Genomic DNA, 23,492 nt, shown 5'->3' with positions numbered 1-23,492 from the left:
GATCAATTCTTTGAGTAGATTGCCCAAGGCGGGGGTGGGGGGGTGATCTGAGTATAGAGATAATTTCTCTTTGACATGATGTCACTCTCAGCCCTTATTGTAATATTCATTCTCTCCTTAATTGTCAACCAATCAAAACTGATTGCCATCCTCAGGAATACCCCGCTTCCAAAGGCATACAAGCCAGGAGCCGCCACCATGATTGTTTGACACACCAGAGTGACACAGACATGTTATTGAGAATGCTGACATCAGTAAAATGACTAAGAGCTAAAATTACAACTCCAATTTTTTAACCATCACATAATCATTTATTACACTCATTATGTGCCGGGTACAGTGCTCAACAAGGGTATGGGGTTGGGGGTTGGGGGTTGGGAGCTGGGAGTGGAGAATCAATCTTTGCCTTCCAGGAGCTTCCAATCTCATGATTCAGACAGCCTGGAAATAATTAGGTCTACACATGCTCCATACAGTAGATAAAAAGTAACCTGAAAATGGAAGGCTCTGGCAGCTGAGCCTTGGGAGGATTTGCAGCCCATCCTGCTTTTAGAACAGTGGTAATCAATAAAGGAAATGTGATAAAAAAAAAAGAAAGATGGAGGCCCAAATGGAGACCCAAAAAAGATCTGCGCAAGCATGATCGGAACAGAACCAAAATTATTGAAACAATAAAATTATCGCAAAGATAATGACCATCAATAAAGCAGAGTCACATTTATGTATGACAGCTTAAGTAGTTCTTGGAAGTCAATTGATTTTCCTTCCTTCCCTAACCCATCTCCAATTTATGACAAGGATGCAAACAAAGCGAAAGTGTAAAGAACAAAACAAAACAAACAGCAAAATAAAAACAGCCTTTGAGGGCTTGGGTCCATGTCAGAAATGGAGGCAGAACGTCGCTGACTCTGGCTTTGGGAATTAACTGTCCTTCGTGCTCAGACCCCTCTGGGAAATAGTAAAGGTCTGAGGGGCAGGAGATGAGAACTCCAATTTTTTGTCAGAAGCTCAGACAATGGTTACAATATAATGAAGACTTTTTCTGAATGTAAACGACCCCTTCTTAAAATGTATAAAATGAAGGAAATTAATTATCCTAATTATGTCTTATTAATCCTCATTAGAACCCTATTAAGTTCATTTAATTGGGTTAATGAAAAGAGAAACGCTGGTCAGCTCCTTTAAATCAAATGTCATCAGAGAGGGGGCAATTTCTCAACACCCAACTCAAAATTCATTGTGTTCTTTCCAATACAGGCCACGGCTCGGAGCAGTAGGCCATTCCTTGGCCTTTGGAGAAGCTTCCTATCCAACACAGAGCAGCGGGCCATTCGCTGTGCTTTGGGCCCCTCCCCGGGACTGGGCCGAAACTCTCCTTCAGAACTGAGAGACTCAGACACATGGTTCTGGTTGGAGACTGGAAGAGATGCTTTGAATAGATGAGTCACAGTCATTTCAGTCTGTCTCTCAATCTCAGTTTCCTTATCTCTAAATTGGGCTTAATAATCATAATGGCAGTATGAGAAAAGGCGAAGGGCAGAGAGTCTGGAATAAGGTGAATGTGAGTCCTGACTCTTTGGGATGTGTAACCATGGGCAGATCATGGAAACTTTCTGGACCTCAGTTTCCCCAAATGCAAGATTTGGGAGGAGGGGGTGGATTAAAGGTACTCTATGGTCTTTCTGAGTAATTTTTCCAAGTACAAAAATCATGATTTTTTTATAAAGGCACTTTAGGAATCTGAGAAGGCTGAGTTCTAGAATATAGTTATGGGTGGGGGGAGGTACGGATTTCGGATTTCAGTCCTGGTGCACATGGGAAAAAACGAGTGAACCATCTGGAGTTTTGCTCTGCTCCTACCTGGTGGCCTTGGATAAGACACTTAGATTCACAATCACTTCCCTGAACTTCAGTTTTCTGCAATAAAATGAGGAGTTTGGCCTGGGTCCCTTGCACCCCTCCAGACTCCCCGGGAGGATTTTTATCCCAAATGGGCCTCTACAGCAGGGTCAGCCCCGGGCTGCTATCTGTTCCGCAAGAAAGGGAAGGAGGAAGAGGAGGAGTGGCTAGAGTGGGGAGATGGTAGGGAGGTAGTGATTGGAGAGGAGGAGGAGGGAGGAGACTGTATTGGAACCATAACATTAGATTCAGGCTTCCCAGGGAGCAGGAAATGTTGCTGGGATTCTATAGGAAAATAAACCGAAGACCTGAGTGGGTACAGTAACTGCCGGGCTGACTGTCTCCTCTGGAAGCTGTGGCTGGGAGTGGGAAGGGGGGCGATAGAAAGAAGAATATGTTCCCTCAAGTCTGACCCTGTGATCCCATTTGGGGCCATTTCCTTGTCTGGTTACTTGTGAGGAGACTGACTTGCCCAGGGTCACCTGGCTAATGAGTGTCTGAGGCCAGACTGAGCCTCTCTGTGAGTCCAGTTCAGCGTCCTGTACCACTTAAGAGGCCGGGACTCCTCTCCAAGGGGAAGTCCTTGGGCACGGAGCAGGGAGGAATCAGAGACATCATCACCCTCCTGAACCGGACTCTCCCTGTACATGAACTTATTCGATGCTGGTCCTCTACAATCTCACAATGGAGGCTCAGGGAGGCCGGGCTTGCCCCAAGTCTCCAGGGTAGCAAATGGGAGGCTGGGGTTTGAGGGCAGGCCCTCAGCCTCCTCTTCTTTGTAGCCTCCAGCTCCTGTTTCTTTCCTGAATGTTTCTATGAAAAGGAACCACTTCCAACTTTAAAACCACTTTGCTTGTGGGTAAATGAGAGGGGCTCCCTGGCCCTGGGGGCTCTGGGACCAGTCTGGGAGCAAGGATCACAAGGAGAAGGGTAAGGGGTGGGGATCATGCCAAGATGGGGGCCGTCCCCCAGCTCCCCTCATTATTATTGACTGCCCATTGCCCACCTCCCATCCACAACTGTCTCAGAATTCAGAAAGAGGAGGGATGGCTTCGGCTGCAGAGCCATTGTGACCCCTGACTTTTCCTCCAGGGAAAGAGTTTAAGGAAGTGGGGCTTGGAGGATCTTTGCTGCCCAGATCGAGGCTGGATGAGGGAGGGCAGGAGGAGGCAGCTGGGCAGGAGGCCCGGGGAAGTTGGGAGATCGAGCAGCCAAGTTGGGGCCGGGGCAGCCTGGGCCAAAGTGTGTGTGGGGTGGGGGGGAGGGAAGGAGGGACCGTTCTGGCCCGCTCGGACCAGAAGGTCCTAGAGAGAGGCGCAGGCCCTGCAGGGATGGGTCGCCGGGCGTGCCCATGATGGCAACTCTTCCAGGACTAGATGGAGGATCTCCCCGATCCTCCTTCCTCCTGCAGTCCAGGCTTCCTCTCCCTCACTCCGGAAAGGCAGGCTCGCTGGCCGCCCCGCTCCCGTTCCCGCCTCCCCTTTCACGTAGCTTGGCCAGCGCCTTCCTCTTCCTCCCTCCTCCACTCCCTCTTTTCCCTTCCTCCTTTGTAGGCAGCCTCCCCTCCTCTTCCTCTCAGGAAGCTCGGTGGCCGGCCTCCCTGCCTCCAGCGGAGGTCACAGGACTGCAGCTTCCACAGCCTCCTCCCCCCCAGCCCGTCCCTCCCGCCCCCCGTCCCCCCAGCCCGCCGCGGCCCCCGCGCCTCCGGGGCACCCTCCTTCTCCAGCCCTTACAAGGACAAATCTGCCGAGGGGAAAGTCAGGAATTCGGGGCCCTGACGTCAGCCCCCAGCGCTCCGGGCACTCGGAGCCCGGGAGACTGGGGGAGGGGGTGGGGAGGGGATGGGATGGGATGGGATGGGGAGGGGGGGAAGGAAGGAAGGAGGGGAAAGGCACCAACCAGCGGCGGCTCCGGCTCGGCTCGCCTGCCCAAGTTTCACTTTTTCGCTGGGGGTTGCTCCCGAGCCGAGGGTGAGGTTCCCCGGGACTAACTAGCTTAAGTAGAGCGGGCGGAGGCCGGCGCGCGCGGCAAGGTAAGGGCAGCCGGGGCCGGGGCGCGCGGCGCGGCCGCGGGGCCGAGGGAGAGGCCGGGGCACGGCGGGCTGGACAGAGGCACGGCCGCGGCCGGGGAGGGCCGTGCCCGGGCCGGGCCGGCGGGGCCGGGGACAATGCCCGGGGGGAGGGGGAGCCCCGGGTGCCGCCCGGGCACCACCCCCTCCTCCGCTCCCCTCCCCTCCCCCGCCGCCGCCTCCTCCTCTTCCTCCTCCTCTAACCGCCGCTGCCGCCGTCGCTCGGGCCGCCTCCTCCCCGGCGAGGTATTGTTGCCAACCCTAGCTCCCCCTTCCCCTCGGGCCTCTCCCCCTCCCCTCCCTTCCCCCGGGGCCGCTGCGCCCTCGCCGGCCCCCCTCCTTGGCAGCGCGGGCAGCCGGGCAGCGGCGCTCGCGCCTCCCGAGGTGCCCGTGCCCGGGCCGCGCGGCTCCCGGGCCGAGGCCACCCGGGCCCGGCTTCCCTCGGCTTCCCGCTCCCGGGGCCCCGGGGTGGCGGGTGGGGGAGCCGGACGGCCGCATTCCGGGAAGTTCCCTCAGGGCCCGAGGGCTCCTCCCCGCTCCCGTGGGCGCCCTCCCGGGTGGCCGCGATCTGGGGTCCTCAGTGGGCGGGGCAGTCGCGGGGCCCGGGCTTTCTGCGGGGGCCCGAGCTCACCTTTCCGGAGCCGGCTGGGCAGCTCCCCTCGGAGCCGGACCTAACCGTGGCCCAGGGCCCCGGGCCGCTGCGCTGCGGGAGGCGCTGTCCCGTTCCCCGCCTCCTCCAAGTTAGGGAGAGGAGGCTGCGGTGGGGAGCTGGGTTCCAATCTGGCCATACTCTGTGCTCAAGCTCCGTGTGGCCTCGGGCTGGGCTCCCTTCGTTTCGGCCCCCGCCCTGGGCTGTAAGATGCAGGGGGGGCTCGTTTCCGCAGCCCGGACCGTTTCAGCCTAGGTTAATGTCTGTGGTGTCGGGCGGGCTCCTCTGGGCCTAGAACGCTCTTTCTAGGGATTCCGGGTTAACATAGACTTCCTCTCCACTTCCCCATTGTCCTCCCTTTCCTCTGCTTGTTCCACTGCCCTTAATAAAACTAATTCACACTAAGGTGTTAGTGACTCCATGTGTCATCTACTTCTTGACATTTGCCCTTTAAGGTTGGCCGGTGACTTGTGATGGTTTTACTTCAGGAATCGTCAACCTGGGCAACCGCCACCTCCCTTCAGTGGCAAGGCTTGTGCCCACCTCCTCTGCCCATAGCCACAACTCATTCATTGATTCATTCATTCAGGGAATCACTACGGATCCCTGGGGAAAAGGGAGCCGCTTCTCCTGGACACTTCCACGCCCCACCCCCAACCCTGCACTTAGGGAGCCTCTTGGGGATCCCAGATCGACAATAATTGGAAGGAGTCTCATTTGGGACTTCATCCAAGTCGCTCTCATGGAACACCTCACATTGGGTTAGCTCTATAGATGGAGAAAATGGCTTCCAGCTCTCTTGGAGCGTATCATCTAGCATTTATTAGCATCTAATCTTATTTGTGGTGTAATTAGCATAGAAAATTCCTTGGACCTTTGACTCTTAACCTCTGACCTCTAAGTTCCTTTAGCTTGAGTCTGGAAGCCCCCAGCACCTCTGGGAATAGAGGTATGGGGGGCGGGCATTGCTTATTCACCTCTGGAATCTGGAATATTCATGATCCTATCTATAGGGGAGGACCCCTCTTCCCTGGGGATTCTAGAATATTCATGGATGCCTCCAAGCCCACTCTTCCGTCACCCAGATCCATCCGGAGGCCTTGTTGAGCTTCTCTGTGAGAAAATCCATTTCCAAAGAAAGGCCTTTAGCTGCTAGAAGTCTCAGAGAGGAAGGATCTCCTTGGACACACCCAAAGTCCACTGCCGGGGCCCCTCCTGAATCAGTCAATCCACAAGCATTTATTAAGGATCTAGTCTGTTGCGAGTAGGGAGAACCCGACCAGAGGCCAGCTGGGAAATGTACAGACCTGCATAAAAAGTCTCCAAACCCTCTCTGAGCCCGGGCTCTGTAACCTTTTTGTGTCCCATACCCCTTTGGTAGCTGCCGAAGCTCATAGACGCCTCAAACAAATGGATAAAATAAAATATGTAGGGTTACAAAGGAAACCAGGTATCCAGAAAAAAAGGAAGGAAGGAAAGAGAGAGAGGAAGGAAAGAAAGAAAGAAAAAAGGAAGGAAAGAGAGAGAGAGGAAGGAAAGAAAGAAAGAGAAAGGAAGGAAGGAAGAAAAAGAGAGAAAGAAAGAAGGAAGAGAGGAAGGGAGGCATAAAGGAAGGCCACAGAGCACAGGTTACTGAGCCCTGTCTAGGTGATTTGGGGGAAAGGCAGAAGTAGCTGCAAGCAGGGATAAATCAGAGGCTGTGTTAGAAGGTGGTGCTGCTTGAGATGAGCTTTCAGTGTAATGATTCCCAGAGATAAGGGTTTAACATGTGCCTTCCAGGTAAGGGAGGAAGGCAGTTCAAAGGTGTGGAGAGAGGGGGTGGGGCAAGGTAGAGGAGGAACTGCATGAGGTCAGTCTGCCTTGCCTATAGAAAGTGTGGGGGAGTGAACAGCAGATAAAGCTGGAAAGGTTGAAGGAAAGGCTTTAAACTGCTGTGGGAGAAGTTGCTTGTTGACCCTGGAGGAGGGAATAGGGAACTCCTGCCGTTTACTCAGAGGTTGGCTTAGAAAGTGGCGTCCCCTCCACAGGGATGAAGAATCAGAGGAAAACTCAAGTGGGAAACTGAGAGCAGAAAGGTTAGGGCTAGTTTTTAAAGAGCCCACATCATAGACCAGTGCTCAGTCTTAGGCACATGTGAAAAGTTCCTGCCTTCAGGAAGCTTATTGTGGGGGAAAAGGGAGCCTGGGGAGGGGAGAACAGCTACTGGGGAGAACAGCTGTGGGCTGCCCAAATAATGCAGGTTTCCAGAATCTTAGGGGCTGCTGCCAGAGAAAAGATACATAGGCTTGAAACAATTTACCAGCAATGTAACACTGACTATTTGAATGTTAAACTCGAATGTTACAGACAAGACAACTCTGTGTGTGTGTGTGTGTGTGTGTGTGTGTGTGTGTGTGTGTGTGTGTGTCTAAGCACTGAGATTGGCGGGCAGCTAGAATGCCAGGGCTGGAGGTGGGATTTGAATTAGGCCTTGAATGATGAGTAGAAATGTTTTGGTGGAGGAGAGAAGTGACCTATAGGCTGGGGAACGGACTAAGCAAAGATCTGGGACCGGACAGATGTGGGGGCCGAAGGCCGAGTGAGGAGACACAGCTGACCGGGATGGAGAATCCTAGGAGCAAAGCCACGGCAAATGAGCTTGAAAAGGTCTGATGAGTGCAGGTTCCGAAAGGACAGGAAAGCCAGGCCCAGGCGACCGGCCTTCATTTTGCTGGGGGGAGATTTTGGAGCTCTGGAGGGAAAAGATGGAAAATGCAATTCAGGACAACTGGCCTGGCGGCCGATGGGCGGGATGACTGGGGAGGACTCGGAGGTTGGCGACTCCAGAGGCTGTTGCTGTTGTCCGGTGCGGGGAGAAAGGGGCCGGGGCAGGCGGCATCGGTAGCCGGTGACCTGGACAATCCATTAATCATTTATATTTAGTGCTGGCACTGGTCTATGATTTTTGTGGTAGGCTTAACTTTCTAATTATGTTTTGCTGAAGCTAAAAGTACTGTTCTTTTCCATTCCCTTAGCAATTGAAACTGAAGACAGGAGAGATCCGATAATTTAGACATGGGCGGTGGCAGGAGCATTAGTGGGATGCTCACTCAGAATAGTTATAAGGACAATGGAACCTGGAGCCCTTTGTGCTGACCCTGTCCTTCCCGCTGCCGGCCTGCCTTGGGGGAACTGCTTTTTCCCTCCTTAGGTCCGTTTTTCTTAGTGTAAATCAGGGGTGTTGAGACCGGACGTGTTCTACTAGAAGTGGTCCTCCTATGATAGGGCAGACATGGCGCCAGTACAGCCAGTACAGTGGATGAGGGGGGTGAGACTCAGACAGACAAAGGGACTTACCTGTCCACCGCCACCTGGCCACAATGAGGCGGAACCAGAATTCTAAACCAAGTCCATTCTTCCTCAGATACTCGCTCCATCCCCGAAGAGGACTTATCCTTTTGCTAATTGGCCAGTTAGATGAGATCCACCATGGGAAGCCAAAGCTGACCAGCCTCTCCCTCCGTTCCATGAGCATCTGCTCATTTAGTTCCTTCCAGGGATGCTGACAGAAAGCACTTCGGCCTTCACCCCTTTGGTCCATGACTTCCCACTCATTTGGCGGAGGGGAAGCCAAAGGGCTTGGGCCTCCCTTTCTCTTGATATTGGGTGGAGGCCAGTGGGACAGGACCTGGAGGCTGCTCAGCCTCTGCTCTGACTACATCATGCACCTGTTTTCTTTTTGGTTGAGACTTCTTGGATGACTTTTCCTTTCTCAAAGCACTAATGGAACAAATGGAATCCCCAGTTTTTCAAGTTGTTTTCTTCCAAATCTTATTTCCTCTTGGTGGTGGATAGATCTGGGGTAACACACTTAGGAGGCCTATGCTTTACTTGTCCTCGAGGGGTTGTGTGAGGAGAGCTACTGGGGCCGGTGGCCACAAATCCGGGAACAGGCTCAGCTGCAGCCCCTTTTGCTGGATATTTCCCTTCTCTTCCCCTCCAACCTTAACTTCAGCCTCCACTCAGAGGCAAACTGCTCTAGCCACGGAAAACTTTGCTTTTTAAAACTGATATCATTTATTTCTTAATTTATTCATTTTAAACTTAAATATAAAATGAGAAAAGAAAAAAAAAGGACCTGGCCATGAGACACGCTTTCTATGTCAAAGGGAGATGCTGCTGCATGTCTGATGGGGCTATGGAAGCAACATCGGCTTGGGACTCAGGGGACCTGGCTGGGCTCCTTCCTAGTGGGTGACTTGGGCCAAACCACGCTCTCCCCCGTCCTTCTGGCATTTGTCTAAGGAGAGCGTGGGATTCGGTGAGCTCCGAAGGCCCTTTCAGCTGCAAGCTTCTAGTTCTAGCAACGTGGCCTTGCAGGCCCAGGGCAAATCTGCATCGCCATGAAGGCTTCCTTCCCTCTAAGTGGATGTGATCTATTCTTCCCCGTCCTTCCGTGGCACGTGGGAAAGACATCTGCTGCCTTCTGGTTCCTAGACATTCATGCTTTGACCACTGTTCCACTTTTAAACTTGGGGAAGGCAGGGAGAGGGATGGCAGGCGGCTCTTTGCGTGACCCATGTCTAGCGTGAAAAGCCCTGTGTGGCATTCAGACCCTTCCTCCAATGTCCAGTTCCCCAGTTCAGCCGCCGACCCTCAGGCCAGTCCCGGTTGGGCTCTTCTGGAGTTTCTCAGAAGTCCTACGTGGAGAATTAGCTCCGACTTGACGTTCTCCCGTGGCAGACGGTTAGGTGAATTCAGAAATGCTTGTGAGCTCAGCCTTATTTTTAAGATGCTAAGCGAGCTCCCCTTTTAATGAAATCCTATCCCTAAATCTGATATGGAGCAATCAGTGAGTCAGTCAGCAAGCATTGAGTAGGTCCATAGAATGTGTCAGGCCCTGTATTAAACCCAGGGGATACAAAGGAGCAAAAGCAATCCCTGCCTCCAAAAAGCTCACAGGCTAATAGGGAAGACAGCATGCAATGCTGCACAAACAAGATGCAGACAGATAAATGCAATCTCAGAAGGAAAAGGCCTGGGGGCTTCTGGGGAGGTGACCTCAAAAGGCTCCTGACGAAGCTGTGACCTGAGCTGAGTTGTGAAGGAAGCCAGGAGATAGAGATAGGAAGGAGAGGCTGTCGCTGCAAAGACATGGAGGTGGGAGATCTGAAAAGCAAACCAGATTGTTTGCTCAACACGGTTCCTGGCACATGTAGCAAATTGGCCAATACTGAGATGTGTAAAGACTGGGAAGGTCAGAAGGGGCCACATGGAAAAGGGCTTCAAAATTTATATGTGATCCTGCTGGTAACAGGGAGCTGCTGGAGCTTATTGAGCAGGGCAGGGTCCTGAAGGTTGGCCCGTGCACTAGAGTAAGGAGGAAAGCGGGAGGAGCCCGGAGGAAAGCGGGAGGAGCCCGGTGAAAAGCTCAGGAGATGGAAGGGAGGGATGCTGAAGGGGCCTGCAAAGGTAGAGCCGGACAGGACAGGGCGGTGAATGGGACCTTAATGGCAAACAAAGGTCATAGTTGATCCCAGAGCTAATGGGGAGCCTGAAGGTCACAGAGCAGAAGCATGTCTGGGAGACTGGATGAGGAAGTGGTTCCAGCTCCAGCATCTCATGAAATCCCCCTACTGAGGGGCCGTGGAGCTCTATTCTGCCTGATCCCAGAACCCTCCTTGGTGGGATCCCAGAGACACTTAAGGAGACAAGGAGATGAAATCCTCTCTTTTGGAAAAAGGTTGCACTCTTCATCTCTTGCTTGTTCTTCCAACCCTTTCCCTTCTAATTTCTCCATCACCTCGAGGTTAGGATTAGTGTAGGGTAATGAGGGGAAGTAGCTGGGGGCAGACTTAGGCCATCTGCTAGAACCTTCCTGAAGTGAGAGAAAGGACTGTTTGGAAAGGTGACGGTGAAGGGGTTCTCAGTGACGGTGAAGGGGTTCTCATTCACGGGAGGGCTCCAGAGGCTTCTTGTTGAGTTGCAGATTGGAGTAGCTGGGCATGGGCGTCCTCGCTGACTCTGAGACTCTGCAACTCTGCGACTTGGCGGAAGGTCCTTGCCCCAGGAATATCAGCCGAGGCTTTGCCCGAGAGCTGCTCCAGAACAGAATGTCAGTAACAGTCTCTGGGACCATGAATAGAAAGGGAAATGGAAAAGTGGGAATTGAGCCCAAACCCCCATTTTTTAGATGAGCAAATGGAGATCCAGAGGGAAGATTAAAAGTAGGGCAGGCTCGCCTAAGTCTCTTGCGGCAAGGAGCTCTGTGGACTCAGGGTTAACATTAATGACAATATTCTCATTGGTCCAGATAGTTGCCCATGAAGGCCTTCCCATCTGTGCTGGGTTATACGTTTTAAGAAGGGGGGATGACCAGTTGTATGGCCCTTCCACCTCAGTGTTTTCATCAGTGAAAAAAGGGGGTTAGAGAACATAACCCCCTGAAGACGGGAGTCCAAAAGCTAGACCGAATAGCCCGTCTCTCTGTGGCCAGCCTCTTGCGGTTCCTCTTTGTCCCCGGCACCAGCGCCTGCCGACTCCGTGCTGATTCCTTGTCCTCCTGGGAGATGTGTGTGGACCTTTTTAGTTTGTCTGTTTGGTTTTTCTGCTTGCTTACAGGCCTCGAGGGGCGGTCTCCTTTTAAAAGCCAAAGACCTTAGCTCCATGATGGGGCACTTCTTTTTCACCAGCACAAGGCCATCCCTAGGAGCTGGGATGCTTCCATTCTCACTCTTCATAGTCACAGGCCATGGATCTGTTTTCACCATCGTTCTCTTTTTTTATAATTCGATTTTATTTTTTAACAAACAAAAACATTTTCTCTCTCTTGGTTGAAAAAAGAAAAGAAAAATTTTTATTTTATTATAATAGTATATTATACTATATATATTATATATATAACTATTATAATAAATATTATGTTATATTATAATAGAGGGGTAAATTATTATTATAATTTATTATTATAACTTATAATTCTATTATAATAAAGAAGTGAAATTAATGTAATTTAATAATTATTGTATATAATACATAACATGACATATACTAAATATTATCCAATATTAACATCTATTGTATACTATATTAATTAACATTAATATAGTAGATAATATATTAGCATAATTATATTATGCTATATTAATATAAACATGCTTTTCTATGAGATAGAAATAGATATATGTATGCATATGTGTATATAAATGCACATCTATATCTGGATGTACATATGGGTGGATGTCGCCCTCTGTCCCATGAGTCAGTGGGCTCTCTGTCAGCAGGTGGGCAGCCACCACCATTTTCCTAGTGGAACAGCTCCTAATGCAAAGAGAAGCAAACTCCTTCTCCCTGGAATGGCCTTGAGCAGAGGTGGGACGCGGCTCCTCCCAGCCCCGGCTGCTCCTGCTTCCTCCGCTATCTGGGCCCTCCCTGTTATTATTTGCTGATAAATCCTCTGGCTTTGTTCAGGGGCTTGCCTGGGAGATAGAAACGGGCCATCCTGGGAGAGGGGGTGCCCCGGCTGGCTTCCCTTAAAGAAAGGGCTCACTTTACCGAAGGTGGAGTTGGTATTGGAGGCTTTAGCATGAGGGTTCCATCTACAAAAGCGTGGGAAATCCCCCGGCACAGCTGCTCCCAGTGCTTTGGGAGTTACCAGAGAAAGCAAAGTTGGAGGTTTGGGGGGAGAGAAAGGGAAGGGAAGAGAGGGAGAGAGAGAAAAGGGACAGGGAGAAGGAAAGAGAAAGAGAGAGACAGAGGAAAAAGAGAGGGAGAGACAAAGACACATAGACAGAGAGACACACAGAGACAGGAAGAAAGAGACAGACAGAGATAGACAGGAACAAAGAGAGAGAGAGAAACACACAGAGAGAGAGACAGAAGGAGGGAGTAACAGAAACAGAGAGAGATGGAGACAGAAGGAGAGAGAAAGAGACAGACACAAAGAAAGAGACAAAGAAAGACACAGAGAGACAGAGAGAAAGAGGGAGGGAGAAAAAGAGACAAGAGCTACAGCTCTCTCAGAAGCTCTCTCCTTTTTTCCCTCCTGAATTTCCGCCAGGGACTAGGAAGCTCTGTAACCTCCGAATCACACACTTTAGGAGATGAGGGGATCTCGTGGCTACCTGGTCCAGATCACACACAAAAAGCATCCTCGTGTAATGTCCAGAGCCAAAGTGATCCTCTAGGCTCTGCCTGAGGATTTGGAGAGAGGGGGCCTCCCCTTTGGGACCAGTCCCATTATTGGGAATCGTTCCCTGCTCTGTCCCTGGTGCTGGCCCTCTTCCACATGACCTGGACCATCCCCCCAGCCTCTTCTTCCCATTCCCAGTCCTTCACTGATCCCCACATGTCCTGGACTCTGCAGCCTGGGTTCTCCACCCCTCATCCTCCTCCCCTCAGCCCTCTCCCTTTCCCCATCTCCTCTCCTTCCTGACACACGCTCCCGAGGAACTCTGACTGAGCACAGACCCTTCCTGTTCCGGGGCCTGCTGCTCTTTCCTTTTTTGGCCGCCATCTCCCACTGATGACTCACTGAGCGGGAGCCCGCAACCCCCCACCCCCATCCTCTCCTTTCTGTCTCTGCTTGTCCACTCTTATGCACAGAAAATGATGAACTTGATTTTTTCCAGGGCTTTATACTTCACCACCATTCCACTCTAGCCAAAGTTGCTTCTAGCTGGGGGGAGGAGGGGCATTGTAGAGCTTTGTAGGGGGTGGGGAGGGGAAACCAGGAAGTCTGAGTTCAAGTCCTGACTTGCTCACACTGAGGGTGACCCTAAGCACATTATCCACCCTCTCTATCTGTCACTCGGGGCTCTCATCTGAGAAATGGGGACAATACTAACATTGGCCTATAATTTATCATTTGGATCCAGTTGCTCCCCAATTCTGGGATTCTGGGACTGCTACTCTCCGGCATCAGCACAGGGACGCTCCTTGGTCATTTGGTACATGGTCTGTGGTCTGATCCAGTTCAATTAAATGCGCACTTAGGAAGCATCGACTGTGAGCTGACTCTAAGCGCGGCCCTTGGCTTTTCTCGGTGTCCCAGATAACTGCCTGAAAATATAAACTGTAGAGAAGGGGCCCGTCTCTGCTGGAGAGAGTTTCTTTATTGGGGAAAAAAGGGGGTGGAGGAGGAGATACAAGGTTCTGATTGAGGCTGGGATGCAGGCGATCAACCAGCATTTATTACTTGCCTACTGTATGTATGACAGCCACGGTGCTGTGTCACTGAGGGGGAAGCAGTAGCTGTGGGAGAGAGCTAACTTCCGGTGAGGGGGGAGCCACTTTATAGAGAGAGAGCTAGGCTTGGTCATTTGAAGGAGAAATCACTCCGGGCTGGAGGAGAGGGACCCCTGAGTTCTGCTTTTCAGGAAGCCCTGAAGGTGAGGTGGAGATGAGCAGGAAGGGGATTCCCACGGCAGGGAGGGGGCCGCTTTTTCACAGACTCAGAGATGGGGGACGCCAGCGAGCCTTTCCAAACTTAAGTAAGCTGGTCCACAGAACCAGAGAGCCAGGTTTTGCCCAGACCTGCGGGAGAAGCACCTCAGCTCGGTGGATCCTGTGAGAACTTGTACCTCCCCGGCCCTTCGGGAATCCAGCCCAGGAGGTGTATTGGAACATAATCAGACAAGAGTGGAGGATGCCAATGGAGACCAAGATGTCTCCTCAAAGGCAGGAAGTAGGATCTCAGAGCCAGATGCATTCCCCGTTCTTCCCCCCGCTTCTCTATCCCCAATTTTAGTCTCTTTGTTTCAAGAAGCAGTTAATGGTGCGGTGGACAGAGCCTGGGTGACTCAGCTTCATGAGTTCAAATCTGGTTTCAGTCACTTATTTACTAGCTATGTGACTCTGGGTAAATCGCTTCACTCTGTAAGCCTTAATTTCCTCATTTGTAAAGGAGTTGGGGAAGGAAATGGCAAACCATTCCAGGGTCTTTGCCAAGAAAGCCCCCAATGGGGTCATGAAGACTCACGATTAATCAATAAGTGGGATGGGAAGGGATTGGGAAGAGGTGGAGGATAAGGCCAGGTGAGGATGGAGGTCGCCTCGTCATCTGAGACAAGGTGAAGGAGGAGATAATGACAGAATGCGTCTGAGTGGTAGCAGATGAGGGAGCTCAAAGGGAATGACCTTGATTTTTTCTGTAAAAGAGGAGGCAAAGTTATCGAAGAAAGAGTAGAGGGAAGGGGAGCCATACGGGGTTTGAGGAAGGATGAGGAGGGAAGAGCCTCCGTGAAAATGTGAGAGGGAGCTGATAAAGGAGGCAGCAGGGAGGGCCCCTCCACCCCCATCCCAAGTGTGTGATACCCAAATATCAGACAAATTTGAGGGAAAAAAAAGGACAGAGATTCCAGAGTGATAATATGAGTCAGCTCTCCTGGAGGATTTTATGTGAAAATCCTGAAGCTCAGCATGATAGCAGAGCATTGTTAGATCATAGATCCCAAAGCTGAAGCTTTATAAATCATCTAGTCTAATATCCTGACTTTGCAGATAAGGGAACTGAGGCAGTGACTTCCTGAGATCACTTGAGTTAAAGTGCCTGCCAAAGGAAGGATTTAAAGACAGGATCTCTGATAATAAAACTAGGTATTTTTTTTCTGCTAGATTTTTTTTTTAACCTATGTCTTCTTACTCATAATCTGGGCCATTTTCTGGTCTTAATGTGATACATTGTGAATTGGAGGAAACTCATTGCCGGCCCCATTCATTCTCTTCTGGGGAATAGTCTGTGAATACAGACTGGAATCATAGTAGGATAGGAGGAATCAATGAGAGCTGGAAGGCTCAGAAAGTCTTTTGTTGCCCATAATTCCTTCCTGATTCAGACATTCGCCATCACCCTCACCCCAAAGTGGGTTAGAAATCTGAGCAAATTTCCTGGCTGAGGGTAGGCTGAAACTCACCTTTGTGAGATTTCTATGTCTGGGACTTGCAGTAATGGAAAAAGACAAATGAGATCTTTGAAGAGAATTGTCTTTAGATTACAGAGAAAATCTAAAGACAATCTGCCTCCACCAGATGGATCACAGAGGGTTCGGGAGCTCGTGGTTGGGGTGCTCTCTTCAGTGGGTCCCAACCCATTCATAGCCACCATTCTGTCACTCTTGCCTCTTCCTTCCCTGCATTTACCATGGATAGAATAGGAATGAATGGAGGGAGTCAAAAGGGGCAGCAAATATACTGAGCATCCTATGGCATTGTCTCAATGTAAGTGAATCCCATGGGTCATCCAGGTTTTTTTTTTCCTTCCTCTCCCTCTGGGATCACATCATTTGTTTCCAATTGGACATTTTTCCTAACCCTAGCCACCCCTACAGAGTCTGATGCAGCTCTCCCTCCCCACCAAGCACTTCTCCATTGGCCTCTGGAGAGCCCTGGCTTATGGCATCCTGCATCTCGGGAACCATCCATAGACAATCAGTAGAAGGTCAGTGTTAAAACAAGCAAATAAACGAATAAAAATGACAGGTTTTTATTTCCCAGAGAAGATTCTGGGAATTAAAAACAAATAGCAATACTTAGGGATTTGTCACATCAGCTCTACTTGAATCTCTAAGCCATTTGTTTTAGCCAGTAGCTTATGGCACTACAGAGAAATTAAATTGACATGAATACATTTCTTTAAAAGTGATCCCTACTGAGAGCGGTTCACCACATAGCATTCTCACTCTTTTTGTTCTTCTTTGCTTGTATTTTATTTTATTTTCTCATTTTTTTTCCGGTTTATTTGATTTTTTCTTGTGCAGCAGGATAATTGTATAAATTTGTACATATATATTGGATTTAACAGATATTTCTACCATGTTTAATATATATTGGACTACTTGCCACCTAGGGGAAGGGGAAGAAAAATTGGAACACAAAGTTTTGCAAGGGTTAATGTCAAAGAATTATCCACGTGTAGGTTTTGAAAAATTAAAAAAAAAAACTTTAATTAAAAAAAAATACGTGAACCCTAATTCAGACTATTCTCTCATTCAGACCATCCTTACTACACTTTCTATACAAAGCCTTTCCTGAACTCACTAGCTAACTACTAATGCTCTCCTCCACATCATTTTTAATTTTCACTTTATATTTATCTTGTATGTCTTTTATTCGTGACTATTTGGGTCAGTCCTGGTTTGCCAAAATAATTTCGGCCTCTGGAAGACAGGAAGTGTTTCTTTTTTGTCTTTCCTTAATTCAGTGTCTGGCACATAGATAATAAATGCTTTTTCATTGGTTTCCTGTAGTTCAGCCAAAAGATACTGTATATATATACATATATAGAAATATATATATATTATACATTTATAAATATATATAACATATATACATATGTGTACGTAAGGAAAACTCATATATGTATGCATATATGTGTATATATTTATAGTTGATTTATTTATTGTGGACTTAATTATTTGATTATTGGCCAAGCTACATTTTGAGCACCTATTTAAGCAAATTTTCTGTTCCCCCCACTAAGGAAATAAAAAGTTCCTTAGTTCTGCAAGGTCTTTCTGACTTCTCTTTCCACCTGAGACAGCTCTCATGCAAGTGTCTGCCTAATCAGCTGATACAGTGGCTCTTCTTTATCTCTGCCCAAACAGACCCCCATTTCCCCCCCCTCTCCTCTCCCTCTCTGGATGGGTCAGAGTGAAATGCAGAATGCAGATATTGGGCTACGATGCTGCTAGGCCGAGGCATTGATTGATTTCTGGTGGCTCATTCCGCTTCCCCGTTGGCTGGATAAGAGAGATTGTGGATCTCCCGATAGTTGTATGTAAAACCGGTGTGTGATGAAAGCTAATCTCCATCAGCTCCCATTTGCTTAGTACCTTCCTGGGTTAACAGAATGGAAAATTGTGGGCAGACTCTCCCTAAAAAACAGTGAAGGTGATTCTTAATTTGATTGTGGATATTGTTTATTGTCAGCCTGAACTGTCCCTTAGTGACAAATGCTTATTTTGGGATTGAAAACAAATTTGGGGGACTTTGGTTTTGAGAATGGTTCCAGTATTTCCAATGCTCTTTTGAGATTTGAGATAGAAAAAAAAAAAAAAAAAAAGGAGGAGTGATAGTGAATGCCCTGAATAATGCAACCCTGGGAAATGGGAGGAATTCTTGTATCAACACCATAGGATGTGGGAAGATCAGTATTTATTAATCTTTGGACAGATGGGTTCAAATATAGTGAAGAAGACTAGTTTCTAATCCCTTGGCAGCCATGTGATTTTAATTTCAGTTTCTTCATCTGTACAATGGGATAATGATCCTTAAAGGACTTGAGCCCTAAGGTTCCTTATCTGTAAAATGGGTTAACCTGGTAGTCACAGTAAGGCACCTCCAATTGGAAGGGACCTAAATGGCCACCTGGGCCACAAAGGAATCTCTATCACAGCATGCCCCAGGGAGGGTACACCTGCCGTTTCCAGGGCAGTCCATCTCGCTTTGGGGCAATTCTCATTCGCAGGAAATTCCTTCTGCCTTTCAGGCCAAAATGGCCTCTGAACTTCTACCCTTTTTCTTGATTCTGTCTGGGGCCACACAGAACAGCTCTGAGCCCTCTTTTTCTCTAGCCTTCAAATACTTGAAAATGGCTATGATGCTCCCTTGAATTTGTTTCTCTGTCTCTCTTAGATATCCCCAGATTCTCCAGTTTATTCTCGTAGCTGTCTAGGATTGTAACTCAATCTTCTCATCTTTAAAATGGGTAAAATGGGACTATTATAACTTATTTCACAGGGTTGTTAAGGGACTTGAAAGAGATGGAGAAATTTTTACAAATCTTAAAGCTCTATGGAGATGGCAGCTCTTATCATCGTTAACATTATAGGTAATAATAATAATAATAGCAACTTAAAAAAAGACAAATCTAGATGAATGAATTCTCAATTCTTTCTTTTTGAATTCTAATGTTATTTTTTCCAATTACATGTAATGATAGTTTCAGTATTCATTAAAAAATTAATAGTATTTTTCCAAATACATGTCAAGATAGTTTTCAACATTCCTTTTTAAAACAAATTTTCTATTTTGAATTAATTTACTTTTAATATACATTGCTTTATAAATCATGTTTGGAGAGAAAAATCAGAGCAGAAGGGAAAATCATGGGAGAGAAAAAAAAAGAAAAAAGAAGCGAACATAGCATGTGTTGATTTATATTCAGTCTCCTTAGTTCTTTTTCTGGCTGCAGATGCATTTTCTGTCCAAAGTCTATGGGGATTGCTTTGGATCACTGAATCTCCAAGAAGAATCAAGTCTCTCATAGTTGATCATCGCACAACCTCTCTGTCACTGTATACAGTGTATTCCTGGTTCTGCTTGTTTCTCTCAGCATCAGTAAATCTTTCCAGGCCTTTCTAAAATCAGCTTCTTCATCAGTTTTTATACAACAATAATATTCCATTATCTTCATGTACCACAACTTGTTCAGCCATCCCCCAATTGATGGACATTTGCTCATTTTCCAATTTTTTTCTGCCACAAAAAGAGCGGTTACAAACATTTTTGCACACGTGGGGCCTCTTCCCTCCTTTATGACACACAGTAGTGACGCTCAACATTCTTATATTTTTGCTGAGGCATTTGGGGTTAAGAGACTTGTTAAGGGTCACACAGTCAGGAAGTGTTAAGTGCTTGAACAGATTTGAACTCAGGACCTCCCGACTTCAGGGCTGTGCCACCTAGTTGCCCTCAACATTCATTTTTGCAAGGCTTTGTACGCCACCTTTTTCTCCCTCCCTCCCTCGCTTATCTCCCCTCTTCCTAAGACAGTGAGCAATCTGATAAAGGTTAAATATGTGCAATTCTTTTAAACATATTTCCACATCTGTCATGTTGTGCAAGAAAAATCGGACCAAAAAAAAAAAAATCAAACCACAAGGGAAGAAAAACCCAGAGAAAGAAAAAGCAAACAAGCAAAAATGTGGTGTTCTCTTCTTTTAAAATATAATAATGGTTCTCTCTGGGAGCAGGTTTCTTGGGAAGGTTTTCTGGAGGCAGCCTTAGTTTCAGTTGAAAGTAATAGTCACTTCAAATACAGCCAGGTGTTAAAAGTTCAGCTCTTCTATTGCTTCCTCCAAAATAGCCCGGTTAGTTTTCTTAGAGACCTATCTCTCTGCTTGGTTCCAAGATCTCTCTATTGGAATTTCCTTGAACCACTGCACTTCAACCTTCACTTTGGTCAGTTTTTGAGTTCCACAGTTTTCTTCCTCCCTCTCTCTCCTCCCTCCTCTCCAACATGTAGCTGTCCATGTACATTATGAATCCTCATTTCTAAAGACGAACATTGTCTCACGTGACTTTAGGGCTGAGCAGGATCCATCCTAAGCACCCTCTGAAGGGAAAGGGATGAACCAGAGCTACCTGCCCAAACCAGCTTCGGGACTTTCACCCTTAGGATAGAGAGCTTCTGAGTCACGACTATTCACTTCACTGAACAAACCTCCTTCCACCCTTCAGTGCATTCAATGCTGTGATTGGTACATGTAAGGTAGGCGAGAGATTTCGCTATCAAAGGAAATCCTCTATTTTTGTTTAATAAAACACTTATCAGAAGATAAAAAAGTCTCTGCTCCCATGGCCAAGTGTCTTATGGAAGGATCCTGCAACTTGTTTAAAATCCAGCTTGTTTAAAATCAGTTAGCGGCACCCTGGCCCTCATTGGCTGGGTACGATTTAATAGAACTCCAGTTAAACATTTATTGCTTATTTAATTCAAAATTAACTTAATCACCACAGTTGGTAACAACCACTGAGTATTTAATTAACATTCAGCAAACTACCTTATTAAGTCTAAATTGGATCCAGGCTGGTCTTGTTTATCCCTTTGGTTTGCAAACACTGCTTTCTTCACCTCTCGCCCCAAAAGGCCTTGGCTTTTCCCATCAAACACTGCAAGCGGACTAGGAGGCCTCTTCTGGCCACTTTGTCCTCTGGATACTTTGATAAGAGGCAGAAGCAGAGCAGGATGAGAGGAAGGCAGGACAATCATGTCGGTGACGGCGCAGTGGGGATGCTGCTTGTGTAGCCCGTGTACAATGGGCTCCAGGTGATTAGAAAATGGATCTTGTAGAAACTTTCTCAACATGATCCAGTCTAAGAGTTTGGTGAAGGCTCTCTTGGGAGTTGTCCCCTTTGTGGTGGCTCATGGGAAGGTGATGGAATCTTTACAAACTGCTAACTCATTAGAGTTGATGTTTTGGGCCAGAACCTGAAACAAGGTACTAAGTAGACGATGCTTGTGTTCACACCTTTGCTCATTGGAGTTCACAAGTATGGAGATTCAGCAATATAACAGGAAGGGCATTGACCGCCTACCTTTTGAGGACTGGCATGAGTGGTGGCCCATTGGAGGTTTTCCCTTGCACCCAATTCATCAGTAGGAAGATAATCTGGGAAGCAAAGAGGGGCCTGGCGGATCTGTGGCAGCCACAGCAGAAATTTGAGGTCTCGCTTCTACTCTGACTTTGTAGAATAGTGTCAATAATCTCTACATGGACATTTCAGTTTTACACCAGTCTCCCTTATTCCTCTGACTCTTCCTTGTCTGTAATCCGATGACCTTGCCCTCATTACTTTTCCATCCACAAGATGCTCCATCTCTAGAATCCCAGCATTTTCACTGGTGGTCAGTTCCATATTTGGAACTCTGTCCTTCATCATCTACCCGCCCTGTTTCTAAAATCCCAGCTGAAACCCCACCTTCTATAAGAAGCCTTTCAGAATCATCCTTAATCTCAATGCCTTCTGTCTCTCAATTGTTGTCACTTTTCCATCTTGTCTGACTCTTTATGACCCCAGTGGGAGTCTCAGAAATCTTAGTGTTTTGCTATTTCCTTCTCTTGTTCTGCCATTTCCTTTTTCAGCTCATTTTACAGATGAGAAAACTGAGGCAAATAGGGCTAAGTGATTTACTTAGGATCATACAGCTAGGAAGGGTCTGAGACCACATTTGAACTCATGAAAATCCTGATTATCTCCACCTTCTCCTAAATATCTCTTTTTGAACGCAGTTGTCTCTCCAAATGACCTGGGAGTCCTTGAGGGCAATGAGTGGGCTTTCCCTTTCTTTGTAATCAGTGCCTAAGGCCTGGCTCACTACATGTGTTTCTTCATTGCTGTTGACTTCTGTCTTGGGTCTCATGTTCAGGCTTTGCTCCTGACCTACCCGGTCCCGTGCCCTGAACTTGCATAAGCTGGTCTAGTGTGGAGCCAGCAATCACATTCTTTCACTTTGCTCTGGACTCCTTCAATCTCTTTTCGGTTCTGACCCACTTTGGGGCTTATCCCAGTAGATTCTCTTAATATCTCCCTTTTTGTCACACTCTTCAAAACTCACTTTAGAGTTTAATGTGTCATTTAATTGTCATCAACAACAGAAACTTACAGTGGCTTAAGGTCTCAAGTGACCTTGATTTGTTCAAGTTAAAATATATTGGACATCTAGTGCAAGGCATTAGGGGGTGGGCAGCACCAGTTCAATTGGTCTTCTAGAGACCAGAAAAACGATTGGTCCAAGTGACCGGTCTGAGGTCATGTAGCTAGTTAAGTGACTTGAAGCCTGGACCCTCCCACCCTGACTCCATGTTTTGTGCCATATTGCCTCTGGTTAAAATAGATCCCACCAATCTTTGGTTCCAAATGAGAAACCGGGAATTTCAAGCAAAGAAAATATACATATTTAATCTGTTTTTTCTTCAGAGATTTGACTAATGACTTGGGTCTTTTTTGGACAGTGGGTGATTGCTTATTCTATTTCATATTGAATTGATATTCAATGTTTTGATTACCTCGATTTATCTATCTAGACATCTTTTCGTTACTGGCAATGGCTGCCATTTGTCTCCTTTGTGTGGTTCCGACTTTCTTCTGAACATTTCGCTCCCTTACCCATGCTGCTATAGGGAGAGAGCTGGATATGGATTTGGGAAGACTTGTATTCAAATGCTGATTCTTTCACTCATTAGCTCTGTACCATCCTAGACCTTCCTGACTCCATGTTTTGTGCCATATTGCTTCTGGTTAAAATGGATCCCACCAGTCTTTGGTTCCAACTGAGAAACCGGGAATTTCAAGCAAACAAGGAAAATACACATATTTAAGCTATTTTTTCATCAGCAAGATGAAACTTACCTTAGTTTACTTGCCTGTACAATGAAGAGGGATAGATCTTAAGGTTCCTTAATGATTTCCTGTAGTCTTGGACTCACAGAATTTTAAAGCTGATAAAGGTCCATACTTAGCCTATCTCATTTTATAGAGGAAGAAACTGAGGCTCAGAAAGTAATTGATTTGTGTAGAAAAAAGACAGGACAGGAAAAAGCACCTACTATGTGCCGGGTCCACTTGATGAATATTCTCTCATGTGTACCTTTCCGGGTTGGATAGCTGGTCACTTGCAGAACTGAGATATCCACTGACGTTGTCTGAGTCCCCACTCGGGGTTCTTTTCCTCTTTGATTCAGTAGGCTTTCAAGTTTTATTTATGGGTAGTGATAAAAGCAAAGCTCAATTTCACCTCCTAGGTATAGAAGTCCCAGAGTTACAGCATGGACTGCTAGGTTCACACTGATCCGTCCTTGGAGTTGAGGAGAGTAGCTGGAGTAGAGATCACCTTGCCGCATAGGTCTCCAAAGTAGGTTCCATAATGCCTTTCTCCATTCAGGGAAGGGGATCCCAAAAAAAGTTCATCTTGGCCTAAGCAAAGTCACAGTGTAGCTTGGTCACTTTGTGCGCCCCAAAAGTATTAAATGAACACTGGGACACCATGTAAGACAGTTTGTAAACCCTAAAAGGTTCTGATATTAAATTCAGCCTAACAATGAATGACGGGACATTTGATGGGGGCTTAGTATGTGCCACCAATTTGCTAAAGTACCAAAGCAAAAGACGGTTCCT

At 47.5% G+C, this 23,492-nt stretch overlaps 1 protein-coding gene across 2 annotated transcripts in view; it reads left to right on the top strand.

The window, feature by feature from the left end:
* Nucleotides 1-319: 319 nt before the first annotated feature.
* LPP (LIM domain containing preferred translocation partner in lipoma) overlaps nucleotides 320-23,492 on the top strand; it is a 634,535-nt gene continuing 611,362 nt past the window's right edge. The window contains exon 1 of one of the 2 annotated variants that reach the window (XM_051991658.1): nucleotides 320-3,931. The gene's annotated coding sequence lies outside the window, so the exon portion shown is untranslated. Of the gene's footprint in view, nucleotides 3,932-4,161; nucleotides 4,214-23,492 lie in introns of those variants that run through there. The other variant, XM_051991659.1, reaches the window with a different exon arrangement.

The sequence above is a fragment of the Antechinus flavipes genome, chromosome 3, assembly GCF_016432865.1.
Source record: "Antechinus flavipes isolate AdamAnt ecotype Samford, QLD, Australia chromosome 3, AdamAnt_v2, whole genome shotgun sequence".
NCBI classification, from domain to species: domain Eukaryota; kingdom Metazoa; phylum Chordata; class Mammalia; order Dasyuromorphia; family Dasyuridae; genus Antechinus; species Antechinus flavipes.
The sequence above is the reverse complement of the archived record's forward strand: the minus strand, read 5'-3'. Positions and strand labels throughout refer to the sequence as shown.